Below are 17,034 nucleotides of genomic sequence, written 5' to 3'. Positions count from 1 at the left end.
TAATTATTATTATAATGTTATCATCTTGTAATAAAAATATATAAGTTTATTATTTTGTGATGAACACACTGACAACCACATCTGTCATAGAGAACATCCAAATCATTGGTTTAAACTGAATTCAATGCATCCTTTTCTGCAAACACACAAGTACAGAAAATACAAATAAAAAAGAAGCTTGCTCAGCTTTGTCCTCCACACACACACACACACACGCACACATTCATACACACAAAAAGCATGCATGTACACGTGCAGACAAACCCACACCCACACTACACCTACCTTCCTCCAGATTAACCTCGTTGGGAGGGTTTGCCAACAGGACACCCAGGAGGGCGAACATCACTATCACACTGAGGGTCTTCATCCTCTTCTACGAAGAAAACAACCCCCATTCAGGTTGGGCAATAAGTCAATCAACCAAACAATTAATAATTTAATGGAGGAATTCCTAAAGATTTTATTATATCAGAAATTGTCCCACAGTCATTTACAATAAGCTGCTTGCCAGAGATGGCAAAGGCAAAAGCAGAAAACACTTCCTTGAAGGATATCAATAATGGTTTGAATTTAACTCACCTGTTCTGGAGACACAGAGTTGTTAGATGCAGAATGCAATGGAGTCAAGTGACTAAGTTGCGTATCTACCACCTTTGGCTGTCTTTTATCCTACCTGGTAGGATAATTTCCACAACCTGATTTCCTAAGAATTGATGTGAACTTGTGTAAATATGTTTTTCAGAAGTCCCGGCTCCAGGCTATGAAGACAGCAATACTCAATGAACATGGTCACTACACTTTTGTAAAAAGGGTCTGAAGAATATCAATAAAGTTTTTATGTGTTTGTTTTCAATAAACATTTGCAGACAAAATTCTAAGTAAATTCATCAGTGATCCAATGAATGCCTGGTAAATGTTTTTAAATACAGGATTTTAAGTTAGGATTTAAGATACATTATTATCTTGGTCTAAGACTAGGCAGGTGTATCAGAGCTTTCATACTGAATTGAGTTCAGTCACAAATCCTCCAAAAATACCCTAAAATGAAACTGATGCTGATGTCCTGCGTTTCCCTAAATTGTGACCAAGATTTACATGGAGTAGATGATTCCACCTCAACATACAGTAACTGAATGGGATTATTTTGATAGAACCCCCCTCCACACACACACAACAAGCAACCAAAGGAAGCGTTATGGGAAACCTTGAAGTTATGAATCCTGCAAATTCAATTTGTTTGTATTAATGTTTCCTTGTGTTTACTACAATGTTGCATAATGGTTATATTATATACGTATATTATATATGGACCAAACCCAAACCTACCTAGCACGGAAAAGAGATAGCCCCTGTCGAAAGCCTTATCTGCGTCAAGGGACACCACCACTTCTGGTGCAACCCCAGACGCTAGGGAATGCACTACATTAAAGAGTCTGTGGATGCTGGTGAATGAATGACGCCTTCTCATAAAATCTGTCTGATCATGACAGAGTTTATTCTAGTGGCCAAAACTTTTGGGAGAATCTTAGTATCTGCATTCAACAAAGATTTTGGCCTATAAGATCTGCAGTCCTTTGCATCTTTGCCTGGCTTTAGTAAAACTGTGATAAGAGATTCTGTGAGGCTCCGTGGGAGGGTTGACAGTTCAAGAGAGTGATTAAACATGTTAAGAAGCAGAGGTGAAATAATATCAATTGGATTGACGTGAATGGGAATATTTTGACAAAAGTTATGAATCCTGCAAATTCAATTCCTTTGTATTAATGTTTCTTTGTGTTTACTACAATGTTGCATAATGGTTATATTACATACGTATATTATATATGGCATCTAAGTCATTTTGCACACACTTACCCAGAGCGGCTTAAGTTTATGTGTCTTGATCAAGGGCAGAGTGAGTGATGAACAGTTTATACACATAGTATATTTGACTCTACATTACTGTTCTGTGATTCAAACCTGGAACATTTTCGTTACTGGCCCAATGCGATCAAACAATGTACCCTAGTTAATCAGCATCAGGTGACATTGCGTGTTGGGTATATGATTTTCAAGGGCTATCAGGATCTATTGAAGGTCCTATAGTTGTTCAATAAATGGTTATTATATGATGTGAATATGGTATATTGTGACAGTGAGGTGACGGACAGGCTCTTCATCTCCCGCTGTTCCCGGTTTTCTTTTCATACACGAACACATCACGTACTTGTCATGTGTCTTGTCTTTAAAAATCAGTCACACCAGGTCCCAATTTGGTCATGAGTATGTGTTTGAATGTTGCTTTTCTGCTCGCCTCATATATCGGTCATTGTTACTTGTCTCCGCATGTTTCATGTACGTGGTGAGTGTTTAGTTTAGTTTAAGTCTTTATTTTTCGATTCAGTTCGTGTAAGTGCTCTGTGTTTGTTTTCTATTAAAATACTCAACGTTGACTGCCACTCTGCCTTTGCCTGGTTCCTCCTCTCCACCACAACACCATCGTGACATAGATAAAGACAATTCCTTTTTTTATTCACCACTTTGTTTATTTCACCAGATGGTTCTTTACCGGGAACTTATCCGTGATATTCTTAGTAGAGGACACGCTGCAGGCCTGACCTAATATTTGCAGCATGTTGTCCAGGTCAAGACGTGCTCTGGGCCAGGTACTGAGTTTACATCCTATTTCAGATCCGCCTTCTACCGGAATTTGCCAAATTAAACACACTGCCTTTCTGAGACAATTTGAGTATGTAAACAGTGGCATCTTCCTATGTCTGAAAGCAATACTGCTGTTTACATATCTAAACAAGATCTTTATTAGCAGTCTCAGTCTCATTAAAGGTACAATGAGCAAAATTTCCTGGTCATTTCTAGTCAACTTTTTTAAATAAGTGTCTTCACGCACTTCTGTATATTTGTACATCTACAACATATCCGTAAAACAAAATAGGGACCAATGGCTCAAAATTATTGAAAAACCTCTTAAAGTTGTTACCTTACATTTAGCTGCTTCAGGAGCGTGTGTTCCCTCTGGCGTGTAAGGATTACAGTTTAGTTTCTGGATTAGTTTAGAACAACATCAGTTGTGCTCTGAAGAAAATAATATCTTGACATTGATTGTCCGTTAACTAAGAGTTGTGGCGATGGGCCTTAATCACAAATAAGATATTAAAAAGGTTTTAACAATAATGGGGTTCATGAATTACAATCTGAAATACTGTACTTTTACACTGACATAAAGTGAGAGATTTCATATAAAAATATTTGTCAACTCATTTGTCCATACTATCTATTTGCGAAGCCAATGACACTGACATGTTTATTCGTAAGTGCTCTTTCAGAAACATCCAGAATAACTCACATAACAATACAATGAATTATAGGACAAAAACACAGGATAGGTTAGTACTTGATACTCCAAGTATAGCTTCTGAAGTAGGCAAAGTGGAACAATGTGCAAAATGAATTCATGCTTGAATGCTTTGTACCCTTCATGGAATGTAGAGCACTGCTGGAGGTTTTGCTTCAATGTCAGCATGTGGTGTATGATTGTGTTCGTGGAAAGACTGTTATTTGATAACTGATTTGTTATATTTAAATATAGATTAAAAATCTCCATAAAACATATGCTTTCCCTGTATTTCAAAGCATCCTCGTCAATTAAAACCACATATTTTTCTTCTGCCAACCTTAACTCCCTCTGCTTAAGCCATGATGCGACCCTCTCAATCTTTGGATGTTGAAGTGATCAAACAATGTACCCTAGGTAATCAGCATCACGTGACATTGCGTGTTGGGTATTTGATTTTCAAGGGCTTTTAGGATCTATTAAAGGTGCTATAGTTGTTCAATAAATGGTTATTATATGATGTGAATATGGTAGATAACAAACAAGGAGTAATTTCTTTTTTATTCACCACTTTGTTTATCTCACCAGGTTGGTTGTTTACAGGGATGTAATCTGTGATATTGGTTCATCCTATTAGAGAACAGGCCTGACTTAAAATATACAGCAGGTTGTCCAGGTCATGACGTGCCCTGGGCCAGGTACTAAATATACATCATACTGGAGTTCCACAAATACGACACAATGCCTTATGAGACAATGTGAGTATGTAATCAGTGGCATCCTCATTACATGACTATATATACAACACTATGTTTATCAGCAGTCTATCAGTCTTGACAAAAGTACAGTGAGTAACATTTCCTGGTGATTTCTCATTCACTTTTAAAATGACTTTTTAGAATGAATGCAGTCATGCACTTCTACATTTGTACGTCTCCAAAGTCCAACTAGTTCTAATAAAGGGATGAGCATGGCTAAAACTGGTGCCATTAAATGGATAAGTGTGGACAAAACTGGTGCCACGGTAAGCTGGGCATCACCTTACACAAATGTAAGGACCATTGATGATAATCAATGAACTTGTGTCAATCTGATGAGAAAAGACAAAGATGTTTGTACAACCCGGTTTCCAACAATGTTGTGACACTGTGTAAAATACTATTTAAAACAGAATGCAGTGAAGTGCAAATCATTTATTCCTACATTTCATTGAAAATAGCACAAAGACAACTTTGGGAAAATACATGCTCATTTTGAATTGGACGCCAGCAACAATCACATTTCAAAAGAGTTGGGACGGGTGTGTTTAACACTGTGTTGCATCATCATCATCATCATCATCATCTTCTACCGCTTCATCCGGGGCCGGGTCGCGGGGGCAGCAGTCTAAGCAGGGATGCCCAGACTTCCCTCTCCCCAGACACTTCCTCCAGCTCTTCCGGGGGGACACCGAGGCGTTCCCAGGCCAGCCGGGAGACATAGTCCCTCCAGCGTGTCCTAGGTCTTCCCCGGGGTCTCCTCCCGGTGGGACGGGACCAGAACACCTTCCCTGGAAGGCGTTCCGGAGGCATCCGAAACAGATGCCCAAGCCACCTCAGCTGACCCCTCTCGATGTGGAGGAGCAGCGGCTCTACTCCGAGCTCCTCCCGGGTGACCGAGCTTCTCACCCTATCTCTAAGGGAACGCCCAGCCACCCTGCGGAGAAAGCTCATTTCGGCCGCCTGTATCCGGGATCTTGTCCTTTCGGTCATGACCCAAAGCTCATGACCATAGGTGAGAGTAGGAACGTAGATTGACCGGTAAATCGAGAGCTTCGCCTTGCGGCTCAGCTCTTTCTTCACCACGACAGACCGATACATCGACCGCATTACTGCAGAAGCTGCACCGATCCGTCTGTCAATCTCCCGTTCCATCCTTCCCTCACTCGTGAACAAGACCCCTAGATACTTAAACTCCCCCACTTGAGGCAGGCACTCTCCACCAACCTGAAGTGAGCAAGCCACCCTTTTCCGACTGAGGACCATGGCCTCAGATTTGGAGGTACTGATTCTCATCCCCACCGCTTCACACTCGGCTGCAAACCGTCCCAGCGCATGCTGAAGGTCCTGTGTTGCATCATCTTTTCTTTTAACAATATTTTGTAAAGCTTTTGGGAACTGAGGATACCAATTGCTGTAGTTTTGAAAGAGAAATGTTTTCCCATTCATTCTCAATATAAGAGTTCGGGGTCTCTTTTGCTCTATTTGTCATTTCCTAATACAACAAATATTTTAATTAGGGGACATGTCTGGACTGTAGACAAGCCAGTTTAGCACCCAGTTCTTTCACTACAGAGCCTGAGGGCCCGAAGATCACGGCCATCCAATATTGGTTTTTGCCCTTGTCCCTTTTGCCTACAGAGATTACTCCAGGTTCTCAATCATGTTACTGACCTGTTGCCAATTGACCTAATTAGTTGTGTGATATTCCAACAGTTTTAAGTTTTTAGCATTACATGTTTCCAGTCTTTTGGTGTTTCTGTCCAAGCTTTTTTAAAACCTGCTGCTGGCATCATAATCAAAGTGAGCATGTATTATACCAAGAAACAATTACATTTCTCAGTTTCAACATTTGATATGTTGTCTTGTTACCATTTTCTATTGAAAATAGGCTTTACATTATTTTGACATCATTGCATTGTGTTTTTCTTTACATTTTACATAATGTCCCAACTCTTTTAGAAAATGGGGTTGTACATGTTGGGCAAATCATTAAACACAGCTGATAATATATGATGCTTGATAAATGTTTATTAAAGGTTTGCAGTTTGACAGATCAGCCATACAACATTACCACCATGTCTTCATATAGTCAATGTTAATCATCTCTAATCATTTTTTAAGTATCAATCCAGACCGAGAAAAGGTGACGTAAAGGTCTGGTTTTGCAGACATTAATCAGTAGATATAGTGATGATGTGGGTCTAAGAGGTTGTTGATACATCAGGTTGGTGAGAGGTGATGTCAGGAGACGTGTGAGTTCCATTGTGGTACATTTCATATGGAGACTGGAGAGGATCCTCAATACCTGATGAACACACACACACACACACACACACACAGACACACACAAATGTTGCATGTTACAAATTGTTGTTATATTTATTTGAAAATGTACACTTGATTGTTTGCAATTGTTGGACAACATCCCTGTGATGAAAAAATACAGCACCCTCCATAAATATTGGGACAGTAAAGCAAAAATAGCTATTTTTGTTGTACACTCAAAGCATATGAAAATATAATGAAAAAAATGAATATGTGAGGCAAAAGTGTAGAATGTCAAATTTAATTTCTGTCCGTTTCAACATTTAATTAAATAACAGCACTTTTATGGGACCGTTGTCATATGGCTTCTGAGTTTTGCAAAAATTATAATTTGGACTTAACTGTCCCAACACTTTTGGAAGGACCTGAATGAAACTAGATGGTGGAGTTTAAACATCCAGGATTTTCCATCCCTTCTACAATAAATGACATAATAAGAAACCATAACACCCACACACAGACTAACAGACACACACACACAGACTAACAGATAGACACACACACACACACACACACACTCACTCACTCACACTCAACCGACCTCTCAAACAGAGACTATAATTTAAGGTGGATATTCACCAGAAGCAGCGATAATAGCGGCGCCATCTGTAGGGATACCAATGCCTGAGAATTCTGCGAAATAACCTATGTCTTCCCCAGGAGAGGCTTTGCAGCTTCTCGCCTGGTGGAGGGTTCTGGAGCTCCTGCAGTAATTTTGTTGCAAATGCCACTGTAAACACATGAAACATGAATATCAGCTTTCAGTTTACACATGAAACATGAATATCAACTTCCTATGTACAATATGAAACATGAATATCAGCGTCCTATGTGCAATATGAAACATGAATATCAACTTCCAGGGTACACATGAAACATGAATATCAACTTCCTATGTAAAATATGAAACATGAATGTCAGCTTCCTATGTACAATATGAAACATGAATGTCAGCTTCCTATGTACAATATGAAACATGAATGTCAGCTTCCCATGTACAATATAAAACATGAATATAACTGCCACTAAACATATGAAACATTAATATAATATTAATGTTCACATTCAGGTTAGTTACAGCTGGATGTTGTAATGATGACTAGTGGTCATTACTATTATCAGTAAAGTTGTATATTAATAGAAAATAAATACATTTATTTTAGATATAATTACCGTCATTTTGACCGTCATTGTCCTCCTGAGACAGCGAATCTATTTTAGAGTAAACAAATTAAACAACAGCAATATTGTATTTATACATATCATTGTTCAATGTATAATAGCATTAAATTGGTATTCGAGCGTTGGTGAGATGGGTGAATGAATGGATGGATGCTTTCACCCGAGATTTTATTAAAGGATAGATGTTTCATACAAGATTATAATATTAGCTGTGAATATAATGTGTCATCTCACATTTTGCAGAGAGTTTAGCTCATCCAATCGATTATAATATCAATTGCCACTCTCCATTTTAGTGATGGACGGATACTACATACAATATTATAATATCAGCTGTGAATAAAACATGTTCAGTCCACTAATCCTTATAACTATGTGTTGTAATGATGACTAACGGTCATCACTATTATAAGTTATCATACAATTAGTAGAGAGTTTAACTTACTATCATATTGAGCCATGTTGTCTTCTTGAGGCAGAGAATCTTTTATAGAGACAGATTGAACAAAAGTTAATTCATATTACAGAAATGTTTACTATTATGATTATTAATACAGTGTTATCAATCTTGTAATATTAATATATTAGTTTGTTATTTTGTGATGAACACACTGACAACCACATCTGTCATAGAGTACATCCAATTAATTGGTTTAAACTGAATTCAATGCATCCTTTTCTGCAAACACACAAGTACAGAAAATACAAATAAAAAAGAAGCTTGATCAGCTTTGTCCTCCACACACACACACATTCATACACACACGTGTACACGTGCAGACAAACCCACATCCACACTACACCTACCTTCCTCCAGATTAACCTCGTTGGGAGGGTTTGCCAACAGGACACCCAGGAGTGCAAACATCACTATCACACTGAGGGTCTTCATCCTCTTCTACGAAGAAAACACCCCCCATTCAGGTTGGGCAATAAATCAATCAACCAAACAATTAATAATTTAATGGAGGAATTCCTAAAGATTTTATTATATCAGAAATTGTCCCACAGTCATTTACAATAACCTGCTTGCCAGAGATGGCAAACGCAACAGCAGAAAACACTTCCTTGAAGGATATCAATAATGGTTTGAATTTAACTCACCTGTTCTGGAGACACAGAGTTGTTAGATGCAGAATGCAATGGAGTCAAGTGACTAAGTTGCGTATCTACCACCTTTGGCTGTCTTTTATCCTACCTGGTAGGATAATTTCCACAACCTGATTTCCTAAGAATTGATGTGAACTTGTGTAAATATGTTTTTCAGAAGACCCGGCTCCAGGCTATGAAGACAGCAATCCTCAATGAACAAGGTCCTTACACTTTTGTATACAGCCTCTGAAGAAAATCAATATTGGTTTCATGTGTTTGTTTTTAATATGAACATTTGCAGACAAAATCATTGATCCTATGATTGCCTGGAAAATGTTTTTTAATAAAGTTTTAGGATTCATGCCACATTAACTTGGTCTAAGACTCAGAATCAGAACTATCATACAGAATTAAGTTTGTAAACCCACGAAAAATTTGCTCTAAAATATACTTTCTAGACTTGAACCACATTGATCATCTGAGGCATTGAATTGAAGGCAATCTTTAATTGCATACAAAGCATATCCAGTTGCTCAAAATGTTGTATTTTAAAAAGGAATACATTCCCTCTCAATGTGTCTCTTAATCTCATAAAATATTTCAGAAAAAGGCAGTATACTATAATAGACTGTACTCTTCCATATCATTTTACACTGAATAAATACTCAGATTTCCTTAGAAAACAAGTGATTTGCTGATATGTGGTTAAACGGGTATCTGAAGGAAAACACAAATGGAATAGCTTGTCGGACATGACGTGTAGTTGACTGTCAGAGAGTCAAAAAATGTTATATTTTCCTGGGTTTTGGCCTCACTTCCACCTGTGAGGTCCTCGCATCGTTCCTGCTCCAGCTCCTCCCTTTCGCACACCATGCCCGCCACCACTACGCACTCACAACCCAGTGTACCTGAATGCAGCTCGCAATCCGGATCCCAATCACCGGAATACTGAACGCCTCGTTCTCCACCTCCACTCAGCTGTGAGGTGTTGTTCACGCTTCCGTGGCATTCATTCCCAGCCTGTTGTCCTCTCCTGGCCCTGTCCCCGTTTGTCTCTGTGTATAGAAGCCTGCCTCTTGACCTGCCTGCCTGCCCAGTCAATGATCCTACCTGCTTGCCCCTGCCTGTACTGTCGTCTTCGCGGACTGATGACCCGGTTACCAAACCTGCCCGCCTGTCTCTCTCGTTCTGCTCGTGCGGTATCCCTTGTGCTTTTGCTAATAAATCGACAGTTGTGTTCCGCAATTGGGTCCTCAAACCCCTGGTCCCGGTGTTCATTACACACCCTGCCTTGTCTATCTGGAACCTAAAGAACCTGTCACTTTTCCAACTTGTAAGACCTACTTGGAGTAGATGCTCCCACTTCAAAATACAGTAACTGAAGCCGTGTGGAATCATTTTGATAGAAACATTATTTTGCTACATTTTAACCTTGACTTAATTTATCAACCTTAACTCTGCTTAAGCCATGATAGTAGTTAATGAAGGGTATAATGTGCAGTGCTCGAAGTTGGGCGGTACTTCTTCTACAGTAGCGGCACATTTTCTTGCATACCGCTACTTCTTACATGCAGCCGGTACTCTACCACTGCCAGAAAAAGCGTCAGTGTCAGAGAGATTTGTAATGACCTAACGTAACGTTACATAAACTACACTACCCAGAGGGCAATACGTGACTTACTAAAGATCTTGACGAATCACGTAAAGGCAAGCAGTCGGTTCACCCCATCAGGAGCTGTCTGATGGCTGCGGCTTCCGCCTGAGTGTAAACACATTTTTCACTGGTGAAATCCAAAACCTAGAAACTTAGAAAAATGGCGTCAGATTTGAAATTGTAAGTCATGTTAGCCTGGCTTCAGAAAGGCAATAAAAGAATGCGTGTGCCAGAGCTAGACACTGTAAAAATCTCAAATGTAATGATATGCAAATGAAAGAGAGTACCGGCACCTTTTTTCCGATGCAGAGTTTAACCTGAGTCCATCAACTACACCAGGATATGTTGGCACAGGAATGGGGATTGGATGATGGTCGGATCGGTGGATACATCTTCAACCCAGAGCTACCGGAGGTGGCATTTTATGAATTACCCGAAGGCCAAGGGTTTAAGGCTGGTGTGACCGATCAAATGGTTTTTAATGCCGGATTATGGGGCACCTTTCAAAAAGTGGTTTATTTCTTTACATGCAATGTAAAGAAAACATTCTGTTTTCATTCAATTAGTTTCTTGGGAAGTTGGGGTGTGGCAATTGTCTGGTCAGCTAAGATAAAAGCCTGCAGATGACGGTACAAAGGCAACTAGGGCTTTGTGAATGAATTGTATGTCTTGCTTTATAAATTGCTTGGTTCATTGACGTATTGTCTCACCTGGATGGGGTGTTTTCTTTTTAGAATAGTGTAGCGACCTTGGTAGAGCCCATACTCGCCCCTCCAAATGGGATATCCCTATTTGGAGCAATGGGTAGTGTGCCTGCCTGGGGAACACACACAGAATTATCCCTGTCTTAAAAATAATTAGTGATTTGTATTTATCAGAAATAGTAATAGTATCACCATGTTCTGGGATAGAATATGTGAAGAAACCAATTTCTCCTCCAACAAAGGATTTGCAGCTTTTCACCTTTGGGTGCCTTCTGTATATCCTGCAGAAGTGCAACTGCAGCTTCAACTGAACAAATGAAACATGAATATCAGCTTCCATTGAACACAGGAAACATGAACATCAGCTGACATTGTACATATGAAATATGATTTTCAGCTTCCACTGAACACATGAAACATGAATTTCAGCTTCCACTGAACACATGAAACATGAATTTCAGCTTCCACTGAACACATGAAACATGAATTTCAGCCTCTACTGTACACATAAAACATGAATATTAGCTTCTGCTGTACATATAAAAAACACGAGCATCAGATTCCACTGTCCATACGGATTATAAATATGAACTGCCACTGAACTTCTAAAGCCTCAGTATTATATTAGGAATGCTGGCACTAGTAAAGGTCACACCTGGATGATGTAATACTGACTAGTGGTCAGTACGACTGGTAGTAATGATATACATTAAAAGAATTATGGAAAAAACACTTTTAAAAAAATTAAAGCTCTTGGTCTTCTCATGACATAGAGCCTTTTTTAGAGGCAGATGAAGAAAATGTTGAAGTAAAAAAATTGAACAATTTCTATTAACACTGCTCTCGTTTTTAATACTTATATATTATTGGTTAAGGTTAGGTTTAGGGTTAGGTTAGGGTTAGGGTTAATAATTCATAAAGCCCTTATTGTTACTATAAGCAGTTTTCATAAAGCCCTTTTACAGTAACCAGCTGGCCATACTATGAAGAGTGAACAGAAGCAGAAGCTGATGTCTAGTGGCTGGATTACAGCCACAGTACATTGAAGATGTACTTTTCCAGGTGTCTTTAAGCTTTATTGTACAGGAATATTTTAAGAGATAGAGAGAGGGTCTTCGCTGAAAAGCAGTGGGGCGGATTTGTACATTGCAGTATATTGCAGCTTGCACGATACAGTACATTGCGGGTTTGAATCCACGCTGCACTGGAGGCAGTGGACTAAACCAGTGGCACCACCTAGGCTCAATTAGATATCAATAATAGATCAAATTCATCTTACCTGCTCTTGAGATTTGGGGGTTGGAAGAAGTAGAGTCTCTGATGTTTTGGGCAAGCGACCGAGTTGACAATCCAGCATCTGTGGCTGTCTTTTATTCTACCTGACCCAGTAATGGTCACACCCTAACTTCCTAAGTGTATTGTACAAAAACAACCGTGTAAATATGTTTATCAGAAATCCATCAGCCCATATCAGTTTTCTCCAGGGGATCAAGTCAGCAATATTCAACACACAAGGATACTACACTTCTAGAAACAGAATCAGAACCAGGAAAGTTTCGGAAGACGGCAAGTCCTTACTGAGAAAGTGTCAATGTTTTCAGTAAACATTTCAGATAAAATTGAATTACATTTAGTCAGTTCATAGTTAATTATCTATTACACAAATATGTTTCAGACAGTCGGGTAAACTGTTTTTAAATAGATAAACATCTATTTGAGACTTTTAATTTGAAACAGAAATTTTAAACAGAACCCATTTCTCTTGTGCTGTGAGTTGTGTGGACTTTTGAAGGACAAAACATTGAACTAGTGTGTCAACATTTGTTTTCTCAACAAACAAACAAAAGTTCTCGAAGCGAGAATGCGTAACAAACGTGTTGAATTGAAATACAAACCAACCATTGCCTTTAGAAGGCTATATTTAGTTTTTCCATCTCTATGTCCAAATGTTGACCAAACTCACAATCATATTTCAGCTCATACACTTGTGGACTGAATGAATGATCTCTCCTAGAAGTGAACTGTATTTGAACACGTTTTTGCAGAAAATTGCAAATGTTGCTCATAACCAAGTCCATAATTTCCTCCATGTTGACTTACAAAATTGTTTTAGCGCTTGCTTTTGCATGAACATCTGTGAATTATTCCAATGCTACACAAACACAAATAAACAACAAATCAAATCTGTTATGGTTTTTATAACATCATATTAAATTATTTATGCAGTTTCTATGACCAATCTTCTTTACCTCTGCACTCATTCTAAATGCAAATGGCTGGATAGCTCTATACTTAGGCTGGATTCTTAGTTTTATTAGTTTAAAATACATTGTATGACAATCAGCTGCGACAGGATTATAAGTTATCTCAACAAAAGGTGGTTGATTCAAAATTCAACGGAATGGAAACCAATTTGAGTTTGAATGACATTTGATCAAAAAAAATATAACAAACTCACATTCTTGTAGTAGCTGGGTTAACGTGTTAGCGATTAATGTGCACTTTTTGGTAGAAAGTATAGAAGATACTGATGAATTGAACAGTAGATGGTGTGCCCTTGACAGTAGATGGTGATGGGTGGGACAGTAAATGGTGATGGCCTTGACAGTAGATGGTGATGGGTGGGACAGTAGATGGTGATGGCCTTGACAGTAGATGGTGATGGTTGGGACAGTAGATTGTGATGGATGAGACATTAGATGGTGATGGCCTTGACAGTAGATGGTGATGACTAGGGCAGTAGATGATTGCGGCCTTGACAGTAGATGGTAATGAGTGGGACAATAGCTGGTGACGGCTGGGAGAATAGATGGTGATTTCTGGGACTGGGTGATTACTGAGAATTGATTGTGACTCAGAATATGCATATGCAAGGACAGAAAGAAAATGAGTGGTCACGTATTGCTTTATCTTCCTCATGATTTCTGTATTAACTGCATTATAAACACCAATAAGCCTATGGAGGAATTGTATTGTGTTCAGTGATTATTAACGTGCTAAACTGCTATTCAAAATCCAGGGTAATAAAGCCAGAATAAACAGAAGACCTTGGTCAGCAAGCCTTGTTCCTACCTGGACCAAAATGTGGCCACAACAAAATGCGCCATGCCTCAAACTATTATCTATGGGCAAATCTACCGACAGCTCCAAGACGAAGCTGCTTGTGCCTCTTCTGGTCCTTCCAATTGGAGCAGAACAGAGACATGTGGACAAATTTACCAAGAAGGATGGTTGCTATGATAGCCTAGAATTATATCCTGTCATTATGTTTGTGTGACGACTTGTTTTCTTGTCTGTATCTTTAGCAGAAGACATTTTGGGAATTGTTGGTTGGAAGAGTACATGGTAGAAAACAATTTGATGGCAGAACAATGCATGGCTCTTTGCTAAGTCTTGTTCCTGTGCAATTAATAAATTGGAATAATCAACTGCTGTCGTGTTTGAGAGTTTCTTGAAACTGAATTTTTTTCTTGTAATTATTTCCACAGATACCACTGAAATCATTGTCTCATTGTCTAAGTTTATATTTGCCAACGTTCGTTAGGAGGAGGATATGGAGGCTAATGCTAACATGGCTCTTAACGTTTTCTGATCTGTACAAAGCAGTGTAAATGTTATACCAAGCCTGCAGCGTGTTCTCTGCTAACCAATATTATTATTCATTAGTTCCCAGTAAACCACCAACCAGGTGTGTTAAAAATAATAATAAATAAACTGACTTCACCACTGTCTTTATTTTAGCATGTCCCCAGAATCCTTCACAGCAGACAAATGTGTATTTTTTTGTTTTATATGAATTTAATAATATGGCACATATTTAGTCCTTGGAAGATGCAGCATTCAAAGACCAGGCCTCTGTTTATTGACATATCATGAAAATGTAAAAGCAGTAAAAGAAGCTTGACAAAGAATAATTACACTTTATTATATTTTATGAACATGGTAAAATAGAATGGTGAAATGAATTCCTTCATCTACCATGGCTCTTACTGCCACAGCTGTGGGTAAGCAGGACACGAGGCGCAGAGCAGGAGTGGGAAGTCATTCGATTTCGTACACAAACAAAAACAACAAAAAGAGAGGTAAACCGCAAACTGAAGGCACACAGCACAAAAAATTAACCCTAAACCGAAAGACTAGAAGGGCTACTTAAATAGCGTCCTCAGTTAGAGACAACACGGGGAAGCTGCCTCTATTGGGGACAATCAGCTTGCCTAGAGGCACCTCTAGAGGCATCTCAGCAGTCAGGCCCTGACTAGGGCGCCCAGGTGCATAGAGGTGCCTAGAGGAATTTATCTTACCAAGTTGGTGGTTTACTGGGAACTAATGAAGGATGTTTACATTACATTAACTTGTATTTAAATGCACTTGTATTCATATTCTATAAAAATAATCTATATGTGGTAGCCGTAAAGTTTTTCTTATTTTTCGTAGAATTGAGAGACACCTGTTGATGGAGACAAACCACGCATGCTTTCTGAGACCCAAGAACTAGCTGCTGTGAACATGGCTGTCGAAAACAACTGGAGCATCTCAAGGGTGACCAGGCTGGCTGAGGGCTCATTCAATGCCAAGACACTGGAGGGCAAGACCCCAGGACACTAGTCATGGCGTTTGTCATGGAATTTCACATATATGTTGATAGATTAATTAAAACAAAGACACCTTAATTTACAAAGTATAGCTGAGTCATTTAATAAGTTTTAACATGCTGCATGGAGAGAGGCCGCATGCACGGAATCTCACCTGAATGAACGGATCCCTCCTGCTTTTATAGAATCTATCATTATATCCTTAACCAATAGAAGAGAAGACAATTACTCTACCATTGAATTACTTCCTGAGGCCCAAATAAGGGCTTTAGACAACGAGGCACCGAATTTTGCCATACATTGCAAGTGGTACACCACATGAGGTATAGGAGGTAACACAAGGTCAGGATGAATATCTAATTTTGTATAAAGTGGGGAGCAGGTACAGGAAGAGAGTCGCAGAGTTACATGACAATAGGGACAGTGAAAACAATGGACCTCTAACACCTTGGCCTGATAATCACATTATTCAAGAGAGGCATCTATGCTGGACATTTAAACACATGGAAAGGGTTCAAATTGAAAGGCTAGATAAATACAATTTCTCCCACACGTTTCTTCAAGGTTACAAAAAAGGTTCAGTCAGTGCCAAATGGACCAATTTGAAACAAAAGCTCTATTCCCACCTGGAGTTAAAACTTGCATTTACTTGTATGTACATCAAACGTTGTAACACCAAAAGAATAATCTGGCCGCAGGTTACTGTGCTCGGTTTGGTTGTACCATCCCCTGGAGTGATTGCTCTTGCATCCTCCCGGTCAGTAGGGTGTGGCGCCTGGGTGAGCACCATTGCGCTGCTCCTGCTTCCTTCGGCCAACCGTAGATGGCGCCACCGGACCGGAACATTGCGACCTTTCACCATTAGGCCCGCGGGCCACCACACAGCCTAATTTGTTCAGAGAAATCCAGACAATGAGAATAATTCAAGACAAAGTATTTTTTTATGGTGTAGAGACAGGCAGAAAATACATATTGAGATGTAGGGAAATTCTCTTTTCATGTCTATAGTCCTATACCTGTGTTAAATGACTTAGAGACTGAGGGGTATTATAAATATAATACTCCTTAATAACATATAGGTAACTATCACCTTGACAGACCTAACCGAAACAAGGTTTCTAAAAGCTTTTTGGCAATACACCCATGGGGTGCCTGTGGAAAGTTCTCAAACTGAATGAAAAATGGGTTAAAAAAAACAACCAACTTCTGAACTCAAAACATATGCTCCCAAATTGCACAAACAAACTGAATACCCACAATTTTGGGCTTTGGATTTATATACCCACAATTTTGGGGAGGATTTAAGAAAAGTGGATTCAAATTGAATCACTGTGTCAGCAGTTTGTAATTATCAGCACAGGTCGAAAACATCTGACTAACGAGGATGACA

The sequence above is a fragment of the Esox lucius genome, chromosome 6, assembly GCF_011004845.1.
Source record: "Esox lucius isolate fEsoLuc1 chromosome 6, fEsoLuc1.pri, whole genome shotgun sequence".
NCBI classification, from domain to species: Eukaryota; Metazoa; Chordata; class Actinopteri; order Esociformes; family Esocidae; genus Esox; species Esox lucius.
Note: the sequence above shows the minus strand (reverse complement) of the source record.